This window comes from Phoenix dactylifera, chromosome 7 (assembly GCF_051530095.1).
Source record: "Phoenix dactylifera cultivar Ajwa chromosome 7, Ajwa_hap1_PhDact_Kaust_v1.1, whole genome shotgun sequence".
Lineage (NCBI taxonomy): Eukaryota > Viridiplantae > Streptophyta > Magnoliopsida > Arecales > Arecaceae > Phoenix > Phoenix dactylifera.
Genome location: NC_143196.1, coordinates 31,856,314 through 31,871,451, shown reverse-complemented (window position 1 = coordinate 31,871,451; position 15,138 = coordinate 31,856,314). Strand labels below are relative to the sequence as shown.

Below are 15,138 nucleotides of genomic sequence, written 5' to 3'. Positions count from 1 at the left end.
CATATTTGCCCTGGCAAATTAGTTAGTTATATGGCATGATTTTATGATACAGAAAATATTTACATGGTAATAATTATAACACAAGATGTAGTTCTACGACACTCGGAGAAACCAACCTGCAGATGAATTCCCTACAAATATGCCTCACTCTTTTTTTTTTTGGTACAACAGCTGCTCACATAGCTCTTGTGTGAGTATAACCAATAGTGTCGAGAAAAAGAAGATGGCGTAGAGGTGGAGGGGTAGCTACATAATACATCTAAAGAATCTTTTCCGAATGTTGAACAACAAAGAAGGTGACCCAATTTGCGGCTTTGTTCACTTTTCAATACACAGCCTAAAAAGAGCTATGATCTCTCACCAACCTGCGGATGTCACTAAGCAGCAGGTGTTCATCCCCACATTGGTCCTCATCCCGTATCCACTCGATCACCGTAGAGAATCCTCTTTAGGGCAAATGCTATCAGCACCTATAACATGCCTCGCGTAAGTGATGCCCTCCCTTGCTGCCCTGAACTCCGTCTCTGTAGCTGTCATATCGAAGGTGCATCGCCTCCCTGCTGCACTCAGCTTGGGGTCATGACCTCTAATCATAAAGCCCACATCTTCTCTATCTCTACCTATGGACACGCTACCGTCGAAGTTCATCTTAAGATGACCGGGAGGAGGGGGCTCCCAAGAGACAAGGAAAAACCTAGGCACTGCAGCAGCATAGTGGGGGCCCCAAATGTCCCTAGCCATTCCAGAGTCGCCGCGTAGCCTTGGTAATCTCAGCAACATGGAGGAGAGCTCTATCCACCACAATCCTCGAGGCGCCCTCCTGTCTTTAAAGAGATGGGCATTTCTGTCCAACCAGATGTGATAGGCCAAATAGGTGCAAGTGATACCCCACTCGGTAATGCTCGGTCTCTGCAGGGAGTCTTTCAGGTGGTGTAGAAGGACCTCTGCTGACTCCGCAGGCCGTGACAAGGGAAACAAAGCCCTCCTCCAAATTTATATTGCCCGAGGGCATCCGAGAAGAGCATGGCTGATGGACTCCTTTGTGTCAGGGCACGCCTCGCACATCAGAGTAGTCCTAACACCTCTTCTGGCCAGCACACTCCTGGTCGGTAGACAGTCTCATGCCACCTTCCAGATGAACAAGGCCACTCGAGAGTGCATGCGCATCCTTCAAATCCAACCTCCGTCGATCTGCCGAGTCGTCTCCCTTTCGATCAATGCATGCAGATCGCTGGCACGTACCTTCGACCTCCCTATCGAAGCCCAGACCGGTCTGTCTGTTGCCTCCCTAGTAGGAATAGGTAGTGCCAGAACTCTCTCGGCCAGTTGCTCCCTGAATACGTCCCGAATTAGCACCTCATTCTACCTGCCCTCTCCAGGGGTGATCAGGTCCCTAAATCTATACCCTGCCAACCTTATAGAATCAACCATCATCGACAGCCGACAGAACAGCTGTTTGGTCCACCAACTATCCTCCAATACAAACTGCCCATCACTGATAGCTAGGGGTGGCAAAATATGACCCGACCTACCAACCCGACCCGCGTTCGACCCGCCATAAACAGGTTCGGGTCGTAAACAGGTTGACCCGTTTAACCTGTTTATTAATTGGGTCGGATACGGATTTTAAATATCTTGACCCGTTTAACCCGTTTAGATTGTAATTAAGCTGCTGCCGTTCATCTAAGATCAGGTGGTTTATAATCACTAGGAGTTCTCCAAACCCTAGGCCCCTAACCCTTTTCTATTCCCCGTGCGCTGTGCAGCCTTGCGGCCGTGTCGTGCGAGGGCTTGGAGTTGGAAGCACCGAGCACGCGAGTCCGAGAGGAGGGGAAGATCGCCGCGGTTAGGAGGAGGGGAAGAAGATCGCCCCGAGTCTGAGAGGAGGGGAAGACGAAGATCACCGCGGTTAGGAGGAGGGGAAGATCGTCGTGGTTAGTATTTTAATGTTCTCATAATTTCGCTACTGCCCCAATTTTTTATTTTTCTTTTCTTTTGTTTTTGGTTTCAATCGATCTAGGTTAAGCAAGTTTTGCAAGGATTTCTCACTTGATTTAGATTTTTATTCACAAGGTTCTGAAGATTTTCTTTTGGATCAGCAGTTCTTCCGATGAAGTGAGAGCTTCGTTACTTTTTTTTCTTCTTTGTGAAGTTGTTGCTCTTTTGGTCCTTGGTGTTCTCCGATTCCGGCTTCTTTCTTCGGTGGAGTGAGAGCTTGGAACCCTAGGATCGTCAGATCGGACGGCGGATCGGCCCAGAAAATAGAGTTGAGAACCGTTTCTTGGATAGGAGAGGTGATTTCATCCATCCATTTTCCGAAGTTAAATCTTCGATTTTCTTTCTCTCTTTTTATATGCAATATTGCAATGTTACTTATTTTCTTACCCGGGTTTCAAATCCATACATTTGATTTCAACCTCCAACGTAGTAGCATTCAGGAAGGATTTAAGAAGATCGACTATTTGCTTTTTTTTTTGACAACTTGATAAAATGACCAAGATACTGTTTTTTTTAAAAAAAATGCTGATCCTATTCATCGACTTCTTTTTATTAAATTAATAAATATATTTGCTGGCTTTCAGGTGGAAGCTCCTGGAATTAGCTGGATCTCTCTCATTGCCGAAAGCAATTCCATTTACTTGGATCTTAAATAAGATTATCATCTACCTCATGTTTGTGAATGTCTGCACTGTAATACTAATTTGGTAAAAGGTGTGCTTTTTGGCTGGCGCTGTTTGGAATTTTCTGAGATTTGGTAGCATGAGCACAAGACGGGGTTTTAATTTCCATTTGATATTATTTAAGTGTCATACGGTATTTTCTTGAGCATACTGCTACCCCAAGGACAGCACTAAATCCTTTAGCTGACCTATCAACTATGTGAGAACATTATCTGTTGTTTGATTTGAAGTACTGGTTTGTTTATTCCTTGAGAGCAGAGATCAATGAAATTCCATACCGCCTTGTGGTTGCTGGTCGATTTTTCTTCAACATGCGTGGTCTTTGAAACTTGTATTTGTGGAGGTTGGTTTTGTTGGTTGTTGTTAAATTTGGCTCCTTTTTCCCCTGAGAAAGTTCTTAAGTTTGGCCTCTGGTTTATTCTTTGTGTCTTGCAGATAATATTATAGTAGTAATTCCCTCTATGAAATCTTTCCTTTTTCTCTGTCTTTTGGACCTCTTCCATGCATAGATGTTGTTGAAGGATTGCTCCTTATTGCATTAACAGAGACCATCTCAATTTTATGGATAAGTGTCGCCTTAGTTATTGTTGTGTCATGTTGTTTTTATTTTTATCTTTGTTGTTTTCTTGATTCATTGTGGTTATACTGTTGTAATTTAGGCTTGTTATGCTGTTTGTTTGTTATGCCATTTGTGTGCCTCGGTCAGATCAGTTTAACTTGTTATGTTTGGTCACTTTGTTTCTAAGATTCTGGTGTGGATTACATGCTATGTGCTAGTGTCACTGGGGTAGGTTCTGTATATTACTGGTCCACTACATTTCTTTCTTCTATCATATTATGTGAGTTGCTTCTGCTCATAAAACAAACTAAACTGTGTTCCATGGGTCTCTACTGCATATTGTTGTTTCAGCACTTTCTGTGCCTCTAAATCTTATGATTTACATTTGTTGCTTCACTAACCTCTCATGTATCTCAGATGCCTTTCATGATTTTCAAAAGCTTTGGATTATATTGACAAAATTGTCCTTGTCTTTTCTCCAGGATGCTTACGGGTACCATTTATGGATTACTGATGTTTGTCTTTGCTTGTTAAATTAGATAGAGATTGTACCAATAAGCTGCAACCTTACTTCAGTGAAGCGTGTCCTTTGCAGGCAAAAATTCTCAAGGTGAAATTGTTGTTAACATTGAAAGACTACTCAAGTGCTATTTCAGAGACTGGATACATACTTAAACAAGATGAAGATAATTTGGAGGCACTACTGCTTCGTGGCCATTCTTATTATTATCTCTCAGACCATGATGTTGCTACATGGTTTGACTTATGAAAATTCCTATACAGAATTACAGATATATGTAAAAGGTTTCAAACCTTGTGTCATATGTGTACTCTTTTGCACTTTGCTGCAATGATGTTCTCCTTTTATTTAAGCTGCAGTTATTAGCTCAACTCTGCAGATTATCACTTCCAAACATTTGCAATGTCTAATGTCTGCACATGTTTAACATTCTGTTGCATGCTAGAGCTAATTTATTCTAGTGCTTTTGGTATGCCAAGAAAAAGTGAACAAAAAGAACATGAAAGTTCAGAAGAAAGTTTAAGATGCAGGCAGTCCTATATCTATGTTGGTAACCATGCATATTGTTCAGACGTGATATACTTTGCTAAAGGAAATAGATTAAATCCTAAAGGAAACAAAAATTAAAGCCTAAAGGAAACAAAAAGGTGCAAGCAATCTTTTTTTCAACTAATTTTCTTAATTACTGCAAACAGGTTAAACAGGTCGGGTCGGGTTAGGCAAACAGGTTAAACAGGTCGGGTTAGGATGGGTTGGGCTAAACAGGTTAAACAGGTCGGGTTGGGTTGGGCAAACAGGTTACCTGTTTATTAAACAGGTTAAACGGGTCGGGTCGGGTTACCTGTTTAATAAACAGGTCAGGTTCAGGTTGTAATTTCTGACCTGTTTAATAAACAGGTCAGGTTCAGGTTTATGATTTTCTGACCCGATCTGTATCTGACCCGACCTGTTTATGTCTGACCCGATCCGATTGCCACCCCTACTGATAGCCCATATGATCGCAGGGAGCACCGTCGGGGCACGGGCTCAAATCTCCCTCCAAATGAAGGAGCAATGACACCCTGCCTAGAATAGTGTGAGCCTCGACTTGGCACTCAAAAGGGTGCACCAAAGGCCGTTAGGTTTCAGGATATACCTGGCTACATGTCTCGCCGTAAGAATCTCCCACCTTGCCGCTAAAGAGTGCACACCTAACCCACTACACCTGACCGATTAACAAGCAACCTCCCATGCTACCAGGTGAATTCCTCCTCTGTCCTCCCGCCTGCCCTAGATGAAGTTCCTGAACAACTGCTCCAGGGTCCTCAAAGGCGCCAACAGCATGATGGTGTTCGATAGAGAGAGTATGCATCTGCTAGCCCTCAAGCCTGTGTCTAATACTCAGCTCGATAAAGGAGTAGTCCTTGCTATAAGACGGCGGCCAGTGATAGGAACTCCCAGATCTCTCGATATGCCCTCTTGCTCACCCACTCTCAGGATCTCTTTAATGGAGGCCTTCACCTAGCTTGATTTTTGGACTAAAACAGATAGCTAACTTGGCTAGATTGACCCGTTGTCTAGAGGCTGCACATTAATCCTCTAGAATCCTCCGGATGACTAGCACCGCTTGCCTCGTCACCTGAGCCAGAAGCATGCAATCATCGGCGAATAGGATGGGCGAGATCTAAAGGGACACTGACACATGCTTGTAGGGCTCCAAAGCCTGAGACTTAGCTGCAAGCCGGAGGGGCATAGACAACGAATCTACACAAATGATGAAGAGCAGTGGAAATAGTGGGCATCCCTGATAAAGTCCAACAGAAGACTCGAAAATTGCGTAGGCGTGCTATTCACCAAAGTGGCGAAGGAAGGAGCCCTAACGCACCCCAACACCCAACCAATCTAAGCCTCATGAAATCCAAAACTCACCAGCGAGTGCCACAAGAAGCCCCAGCTCATCATGTCATGGGCCCTGTCCATGTCTAGCTTGATCCCCATCAAACTCCTCCGGCTCAGCGCTCTCTGGAGATCGTACATGAACTAGGCAATAAGCACATTATCGGTGATGCTTCGACCTCCCACAAAGGCTCCTTGCTTTGAATTGATGAGCCTCGGTAGAATGCTCCTCAATCTAGCCACCAGAATCTGTCGTAGCCTTATACAGAGTAGTACAGAGGCTAATCGGACGACAGTGGCACGGCTCCATAGCATCCTGCCTCTTTGAAATCAGGGTGACGAAGGTTCACTTCCAATCTACATGCATCACTGTTGTGCTGAAGAACTGCTGAATAGCCTCTACCACATCCTGTCTAGTATCTTTTGAAGAATACTGGGAGAAACCGTCCAGCCTCGGAGCCTTGTCCTCGACTAGGGACCAAAATGCCCTCTAGATTTTCTTGGCAGATATTAGGCTAATCAGAGTTGCATTCTCCTCCGAAACCATAGCCAATGGAATCGACATGTCAGTCAGGCTCTCACTATCGGCCTGATCTATCCACCTGGATCTAAAAAACTGCTTTAGCACCCACCTGATGGTATCAGGGTCCTCTATCATCTGACTATCGATCCCCTAATAGCTCTGATCATGTTCCTCTGCCTCCGAATGATCGTCGACTGGTGGAAAAACCTGGTATTCCGATCTCCTTCCATGATCCACTTAACCCACGACTTCTTCCTCTATAGGGTCTCCTGCTACTGAAGGAGCGAGTCATACAAGGACAGCTGTGATCTAAGCTCCCCCAACTCCTCTGTCGTCAGCCCCCTTGCTCCTCTTGGGACTGCAACTTAGCAATAGCAGCTTCAACCTCCTCTATCTTTCTAAAGATATTCCCCACCTCTTTCTGATTCCACCGCCTCAATCGCCGCTTGGTCATCTCCAATTGCAGGACACCTTGTATATAGCATCCCTGGCACTGATACTCGCCACGCCTCCCAAACAATCTCTCAAGACCAGGAGGTATAAGAGCCAAAACTTCTCAAATCTAAAAGGACACCGATAAAGGGTAGGTGAGAGGTACTAACCAGGATCGGGCAGTGGTTCGAGGCAATTCGGAGAAGATGGATCACATGGTAGTCTAAATAGCTCTGAACCCATCCGACAGTGGCGAATGCTCGTCCAGTCTCTCCCAAACTCTTGCTCGGCCCAGCCGGATCTTGCACCAAGTGAATCTTGGACCAGAAAAACCAAGATCAATCAAACCATTGGCCATGATAAAGTCCTGAAACTCTCTGACCTCCCTCTTGTTAGTGAAGGCCTCCCTCCAACTTCTCTTGCGGGCTGTCAATGTACTTGAAGTCCCCCACGACTACCGTAGGATGTCCCTGTTGAATCAACTTGGCTGCCTTTTCCCACAAGACCCTTCTATCCCTAAAGTTTGTACTGGCATACACTGTAGCTAGAACCCATGGAATTCTATTGCCTTCATAAATCACCATAATTACCTGTTGTTTACATTCATTGAATATATTAAGGTTACAACACTCTTGTCTTCAAGTTACAATAATGCCACCCGACAGCCCTTAGGATTCCACTGCATAAAAGCCCCAAGATCTCGAAGAGCCTGCCTAGCACGCTGAAGACTCCTCTCTGAGAGCCGAGTTTCAAAAAGAACACAGACCGCCAGGTTGTGTAACTGCACCAACCTATGGAAGGATGGGGCGAAGAAGGATTTTCCAACCCTCCAACAGTTCCATAACAAGATCTTCATTCTGCAGGTTGGGGATTGGATTGGCCCTCTTCCTCAGGCCCTACCCCCCCCCCCCCCCTCTCTATTAGCTGACTCACCCACCACTAGTGTAGCTCCCCGCTCCGACTCCTACAAGGCCTGCTTCAATTGACAGATCAAATGCCCATGAGCTGTCCCACCAGGGCTCGGGTCTTCCCCACACGCCCCATCACCCAGACTGGCCACGGGCGATCCGGACTGCATCACACCCTCCTGCCCTGGGGCTTTTATCGCGCCCTCTCTCCGACCCCCGACCAACTCCTCCGAAGCCTCCACACCGGCTGAGGACGCCTCTACCGGTGAATGGGCCACCTCATAAGACGACGAAGGAGCAGCCGTCGCTCGGGGCAATAGAGACAAGCCACCCCTCTCCGCTCGCGAGGCACCACCCTTGCCCTCAACTCCGACCCGAGAAGACCGAGCATTCACCGCCATGGGAGGAGGGGAGGAGCTTCGATTCTTCAGGCGTTCGCGATCACCATGCCGAACCTGGTGCCCGTCAGCAGATGAAGATGATCCGGGTCTCTAGTTGCCCAGCCCAAACTCCCTCGGCCCAACTTCCGCACGCGCCTTGGGCGGGCTTCTAGCCCTCTTCAGTAGGGTCGGGCCTGGTTCAGCCTTCATCATCAAGGTGTTAGCCCGGCCTTCCTGCCCTCGACCCAACTTGCCAACCAATTGAGCTCGACCCACATCACAACTAGTCCGAAGCTTGACTCAGTGCTCAGCTCAAGTTGACCCACCTCTTCTCCTGACTCTCCCGAGTCGCTGGCCAAGCCTTCCTTCTCTGGCAACCTCCTCCAGCCAACTCCGAGCAAATTGGGTGAGCTTGGCCTAGCTCTAGGAGAACTCGACCCAAATTGAGTGGAAGACAACCTCGAGGCAGACTTGGCCAGTGACCTAGTCGTCCTCCTCGGCCGACTCCCCACCTTGGTAGCCCTAGGCTGTCGGATCCTGTCAGTGGCCAGCCACAGGCCAAAGACTGGGTGGCCATCCTTCCTATCCCACTCCTTCACTGGTTGTCCCAGGGACTTCGAGGCGGTCTCCACAACCATGGACTTCGGAGCAACCCGAACCCCCGCTCCCTCCACCGCAACCAATGATGGGGAAGAGAACTGGCAATCACCCTCTCTATGACCGATTCGGGCGCATCTGTAACAAAAGATCGGCAGATTTTCGTAGATAAAAGCCTACTAAAACTTCTCCGTTAGCCCCTTGATGAAGACGTCAGGCTTGAGAGGGGACCTGGCATCCAACTTGATCTTGACCCTCGCATATTCGAGTTTCTGAAGTTGATCGGCGAAGCCGTCCAACACCAACGCCCGACCCACCACTGTTGCGATCTCTGGGATGGAGTCCTTCTGCCAGTACTTTAGCAGGAGCTGTGGGAGTTGAATCCACACTACTACCCGGTTCACCGTGTTGATACCAGGTACGAAGTCCGGCTGCCACCTCTGCATGGCCAGAAGTTGGCCAGCCACCAACCACGGCCCGTTCTCCATTGCGGCTTACCGATCCACCTCATTCTTGAAGCAGAGGGTATGGTACTTCTCCGCTATCGGAAATGCTCCGACCTTGTAGTTGAGCTTCCCCTTTAGACGCAACTCTCGGGCGACTCATTCTATCGAGACTCGCCGCTCTAAGCTCCGCACTCACTACCATGGAGTTCCAAGCCTTCCTGGCCTTCTCCATTTTCGCCAATTGCAACTCAAGGACTTCGGTGAAGTGCCACTGGAGGGTCTCCAGCTCCTCGCCCAAGATTCGATGACTGGTCCACGTCAACTGCCGTGGAAGACCCTTAGCCACCGCCGACGGGTTAATTTCAGTCGCCCACGGGAACCGTCCGTCGTCCCCATGGTCGCCTCCTTCACCTTTCCGGACTCAACGGTCACCCATCTTCCGAAGCCACCAGCTGTTAGATGAAATTTCGCACTCGTCGCACGGATATTCGAACAGGCGCGACCAGAAGATCTGTATCGTTTTCCCAGCCCACCTCCTTTCGTTCTTCCTCACCTTCAGTCTCACAAATTTCTCAAGCAATATGAGCAGTTGGCATGCGTTCATGGTAGATTTAAGAAAAATCTCCCACCCAGCAGAATCCCCAACATCACCTGCATAGGAGAAACATATGATGCTCTTTTCGTTTAGTTCTGTAAGAATTACTAATAGCACTCCTTGAAAACTTGATGAGTGATAAAAGCAGGCAGAGCAAACAATCTTCCATTTTGACATCAAACCAACCTCCAGATGGGCAACATCTGATTCAAAACGAAAGAACCATTACTTAGCATCAAAATCTTTTTCTAAATTTTCTAATTCACTACTTACCTGGATTTCGCCGGTGATTCCTATACTATGAGGTGAACCGAAGAATGGATGATTACAACTACAATTTCTACAAAATAAATAGCATCAGCAACATTACCGAACATACGGCGTCATGAGAAATAAAGAAACCAAGGATCAAGTACCAGTGTCCGTATCCTTTTTCTGATCACAGACATCTTTCTGGATAGATCTTTTATCAAGAAACGTTCTTGATGGAAAGGAATCTTGAAGCTAATGCCTTTCCTCTTCTTTTTTTTTTTTTAAAAAAAAGAGAAAGAAACAAAAAGAAATTGATGAAAATCAAGAACCCTAAAGCAAGCGAAACCAAGAAATTAACTAATGTACGTCCGACTCTCACCTGTCGTCGCTGATGAACGCGGAGGGCATGCCCATGGGAGAGAAGGCGAAGAGCGCGCGACGCTGACGCCGCTCGAAATGGGGAGCTAGCTCCTTGGCCTTCTTCATCAATGCGGCGCTCCTCCTCGCATACGCGGTCTTGCGGCCGCGCTCAGTCGGCAGCCTGGCAATCCCCATCTTCCTCCGCTGTTCGTCTCTTCAGCAAAGAATAGGGTTTGTAGAAGGAAGGGGATCGATTCCTTAACGCCTCGCTCTGGGAGGAAAAGAGGAAACCGGCGCGGCTGGTTTTGGTTCGAAATGGGAATGCGGTTTTCTTTTATAGGGGGCGCGGGGGGGATCGGGTTTGGTCCACTGCGGGGTGGAAGGTTTCGTTGCAGCTTGGAGGCCGATAGGGACACACGGGGGATTTCAAGAGTCGTGCAGAACGCACCTTTTACTAGGCCGGATAGAAAGGAGGCCCAACAAGAGCGTCGAGGTGCATCAAGTCACCCGGCCCTTCACAACCCAATACGTTCATATCTTAACTTCTAATTTGCTCCTTGGCCACCCTAATTTTATATTAGAAGACTCTTGACCTGGATCTCAATTATGCTCTCTTGGGAAGATGTCACATTCACAAGGTCTTGGTTTTAGAATGTAACTCAGCTCTAATACTTCCTTGTCCTTGAGGCTCTCAAGCCAATCTGCCTTACCTCAGCATGCTGCCATCTATTCAAGTGAGATCCAGAATTCGAGATTAGAGTTTAAATCGACAGCCACTCACATTTCTGAAAAATAAGTGGAATAAATTTTGAAGGACAAGAAAAACTCAATTGCAAAGGTTTGAAAGGACGGAATTTATTTTCACTGAACAAGAATTTTGTACATTTAATTGGACACATTTATGTATAGAATAATTAAATATATATAATGTACATTGGATTTCATAATAATTTGATTCATCAAGAGAAGAAAATTGCCATCACACTTTTGTATATTTAGAAAAAGGATAGAGACAAAAGAATTGTTGGAAGGGATAATTTTCTCTTATTCCGCTATCCAAATCTATTCCGCCAAGATGATTATACCTTCTCTTTTCTGCTGATCACCTTGTGCATAAAGCTATTTTATCAAGCCAAAAATACAAGGATCTTCTTCCATGGTTATAACTCCCAAAGTTATATTAGAGAATTTTAAACCTTAGACCTCGATTAGGATATGGTTTGTGTCAATTTCTGTTTCACTTTCCCTTGGTCACCTAACCAGATGACATCTTGAACAGTCCAAAAGAGACTGCACTACTTGCAAGCTGGTGTCTCACATCCAATACACATGAACGAACTAAGGATGGTTGTTAAGAAATAAACTTTCTTGCTCCATATCGGAGCATGGTTGAAGGTGCCAACTTTTGTATTTGAAAGAAGTTTTGGGGATCGGTAGCAAAGACTTGGCTCTGAGTCCAAGCCTTCCTCGTATTTTGGGCCGAATTTCGTTTAGTCCCAAGGAAAAAAGAAGTTCCTTTGATTGCCAGGACTCATGAAACACTAGAAAAGAAATAAAGCAAAGGCCTACCATGCATGTTCTCCAAATGTTTCCCTTCATATATTGTAGAAGTATGTGCTATATAAAATAGTTGATGGAATCATTTTAACGTTTAATTAATACTAAAGTACGCATACAAGTTTTAGCTCAACAAGGCGATTTTCTGATTTACAACATTATTTTCTGACTAGCATATATCCCGCACCATGTACAAAGTATGGTTTTTACTCCTTTTCTCAACTACTATTAAAGAACAATAAAATAATATAAACATTATAATAAATAGACAGCATGAATAACTATTGTAGAATAAGTAATGAAATTTAATGATGGCTAAGTAGAAACTTCCATCTGTTGACATCTACACAAAATTCTCTACACAAGTTGAGTGTTCATGAACAAGCTCTTATCATTAACATCGGCATCATGAATAACAGTCTTTCGCAATGCATAAAATACAGTTTTTTTCATGTTTTTCTATTTGTTCGTAAAATATAATATAACAATGTAACAAAATATAGTAAATAAAAGATTTCGATAACCAAATTTTTATTATACATTAAACAATAAACTTTAATGGTGACCAAGTAGAAACTCTAATCATTAATGCCAGTACCCCCATAGTAAATGAAAAACTCTGCATAAGAACCTTTTTCAAAAACTTCTAATATTAGTACGTGCATCAATAATACTGTTATGTAATACGCAAGGTTTGATTTTTTTCTCTCCTTTTCTGACCATTCTTAAAATGTAATATAACAAGTTAACAAATTATAATAATTAGAAAGCTTCAACAGCCAAATTTTTGCTACACATGAAGCAACAAGCTTTAATAATTATCGAACACATTCATACTGACGCGTTAGTTTTTATTGCACATTAAGCATATAATTTTAGTGATGAATTAGCATTACTAATAGTGATGTCCATATGACGTATGGAGATCTCTACACGAACTGAGCGTCTCTCTCTCTCTCTCTCTCTCTCTATCTCTATCTATAAAAGTGTGTGCATCCTTTCCCTTCATAACAATTAACACAATCCTTTAAAACAGTCATTCTATAATTCAGAAAGTTGGACGAAAGAATAAATGCCTGTATCTCCTCCGTTGTAACGATCATTAACTTTGAGAGGTGATTATGACAAGAAAACAGCATTAACATTGAATCGGTTTACTTTGCACTTTTCTAACCGTACTAAAGAGAAAAAGAATTTAGGCTTGTAAGCAATGCCAGACCTATGGTGCTGGAAACAATGGATGCCTAAGTCCGAGCACCTTAACGCTTAAGGTCAAAAAACTAGGGAATGATTGCAATCGAACTTGTGAATAAATCAAGCAGTGCTAATAAACCTGCAAGAAAATATGCTAACAAAGTTGCAGAGCAAGAATTGATCTAAGTAAAGCTTAGATAGGAAAACTACTCTTAGAGGTTATATCAGACCCTAGTCAAATGATTGACTCATTTGTTTGACCATCACAAGCTTGTTTTTTTTTTTTATAACGTTTATGGGTGAAACGAACAACTCAGCATCTTAAAAAGGAAAATTATGGCTCAACATGGGAGGACAATTAGATCAAGTGGGATGTATAATACTGTGAGAACTTGAAGGCTCCTGCCCTCTCCTCCATTTCTCTCATTTTATGCAACTATGGACTAGAAACCAGAGACCACAAAGAAAACAGGTTGACACTCGGGCTCCCAATGATAGAAAGCAGCAGATGCTTTTATATAACAAGCATTACTAATCGAACTCCTTGATATAAGACTTGCAGAAGGCATGAAAAATTGTTACTAAGAAATGTTTAGTTGAGATCGAAATAATATCATTTGCCCAAGAATTACAGAACAAGGCAACTAGAGAGGAATTGAGCCTTAATTTAATGTGGGGGTTAATCGTCTTGCCACGGAAACCAGCGATTAGCGGAGCCACTTGGGTTTAAAATTCAGGACAGCTTTATGTCAGCAGAACGCTTAATTAGAATTTATATTAAGAGTCAGAAGCCCCAAAACTTGTGCCATTTCAAGATAGAGACCTCTGCACATTTCAATCAGTGTTACATTGATGTAAACATCATCAACAAAATAATAATAGCAGCGGCGGCGGTGGTGACATAGGAAAAGGTATAAGAGGTGAAGTCATAGCAACTGAGATCCATTAAAATGTAAAGAGTTCATGCAATGTGTTGGTGTTTTTCACTTCATCATGGCACATTTGCAAGGAAAAAAAGCAAAGAAGCAGAAGGGTCGCTAAGAATAATATATGCAGGCTTGATTTGGTAATATTTTTATCCGCTGTCTGAACAGATCAAATGTAAACAATGATCTATAAGAAATTCAAATAGTTCGTTTTATTTGGTTTGCATTCTGGATAATTTGAAATCCTACTGCAGAAGTTTACAGAAGCTCATTGAAAGTGATAACTAACCTTGCCTAGACCAACACCCATGATGACGCACAACAGATGCAAGACTTAGAACATCTATGGAAATAATTCTCATGCTGCTCTGTGACCGAGTAAGAGTGGCTAGGTTTGATCGTCATTCTGTGACCTTTAAAGAGAGGTTAAGAGTGTTGGCAGTTAAAGATCCCTTTTGATAGATTAGGATAATCCAACTTGTGTGATATTTTAGCTGTATACAGCTCAATCTAGAATTTGGAAGAATGGGACCACTAGATGGACCTTTTATTTCTATGATGCAGAGCAATTGGAAAGAGAGGAGAGTCGCAATCTCTCAGTGCTGGTGCTCGTCACCGCTATGAATAAAAGGAGCCGACTAAACGAAAGCCAAGTGTGAAAGCAAAGGTCATCAATGTTTCAAATTTATGAGAGCTATTAAATAATACAGGATAACATAATATTTTAAGAAAGATGCCTTGAAGAAGAGTATCTAATTGAAATTTGAGGAGCCAAAGGACTTTCTAGCTAAATATTTCAGAAAAGGACCTTTGCAGCTAAGGAGGAACAAATGATAAAGAAATGACAAGTAGATAATCCAGTCCTTACCAATAGACGTGGCAGGAGTATATTATTTTTCTTTATGAAACTATATCATTTTTCTTCATGCATGATTTCTTCCATGACATCATACAAAACCGAGGCAAAAAGCTTAAAGCCAAAATTTTCCTTTCTTCTTCTCTTCGCCATTTATTTTTCAATCCTTTAGCTTTGATTGTTGTTCAACGATCCCTTATAAGAATATAAGATAGATGGCAGTCAAGAAAATATTATTTGAATAATTAAGAGAGCCCCGAATTGTGACTTGAAGTTGAGCAACTCACTCTAGGAGATTGAAAAATGAGATGGTTACTTCAAACCTTTATAGATACAGGGCAGGACAATTAAGAAGTGATTAAAGTCACGTCCTAATAGCACATGCTGATGTCCTTGCTACATAATGAACGCGGAGTAAATGAAAGTGAAATGGTAAAGCACAGGTCACTGGAATTTCAAATCAATGAGAAATATATG

General features: G+C 43.7%; 1 long non-coding RNA gene across 3 annotated transcripts; it reads left to right on the top strand.

Annotated features, from left to right (window-relative positions):
* Window positions 1–1,745: 1,745 nt before the first annotated feature.
* Window positions 1,746–4,154, top strand: LOC103714912 (uncharacterized). 3 transcript variants are annotated; one of them, XR_016396021.1, is made up of 5 exons: window positions 1,746–1,934; window positions 2,103–2,294; window positions 2,583–2,712; window positions 2,940–3,024; window positions 3,780–4,154. It is a non-coding gene; the product is annotated as an uncharacterized LOC103714912 (long non-coding RNA). The 3 variants fall into 3 exon arrangements; XR_016396019.1 differs by lacking the exon at window positions 2,940–3,024; XR_016396020.1 differs by lacking the exon at window positions 2,940–3,024 and having other exon boundaries at window positions 2,100–2,294.
* The last annotated feature ends 10,984 nt before the right edge of the window (window positions 4,155–15,138 follow it).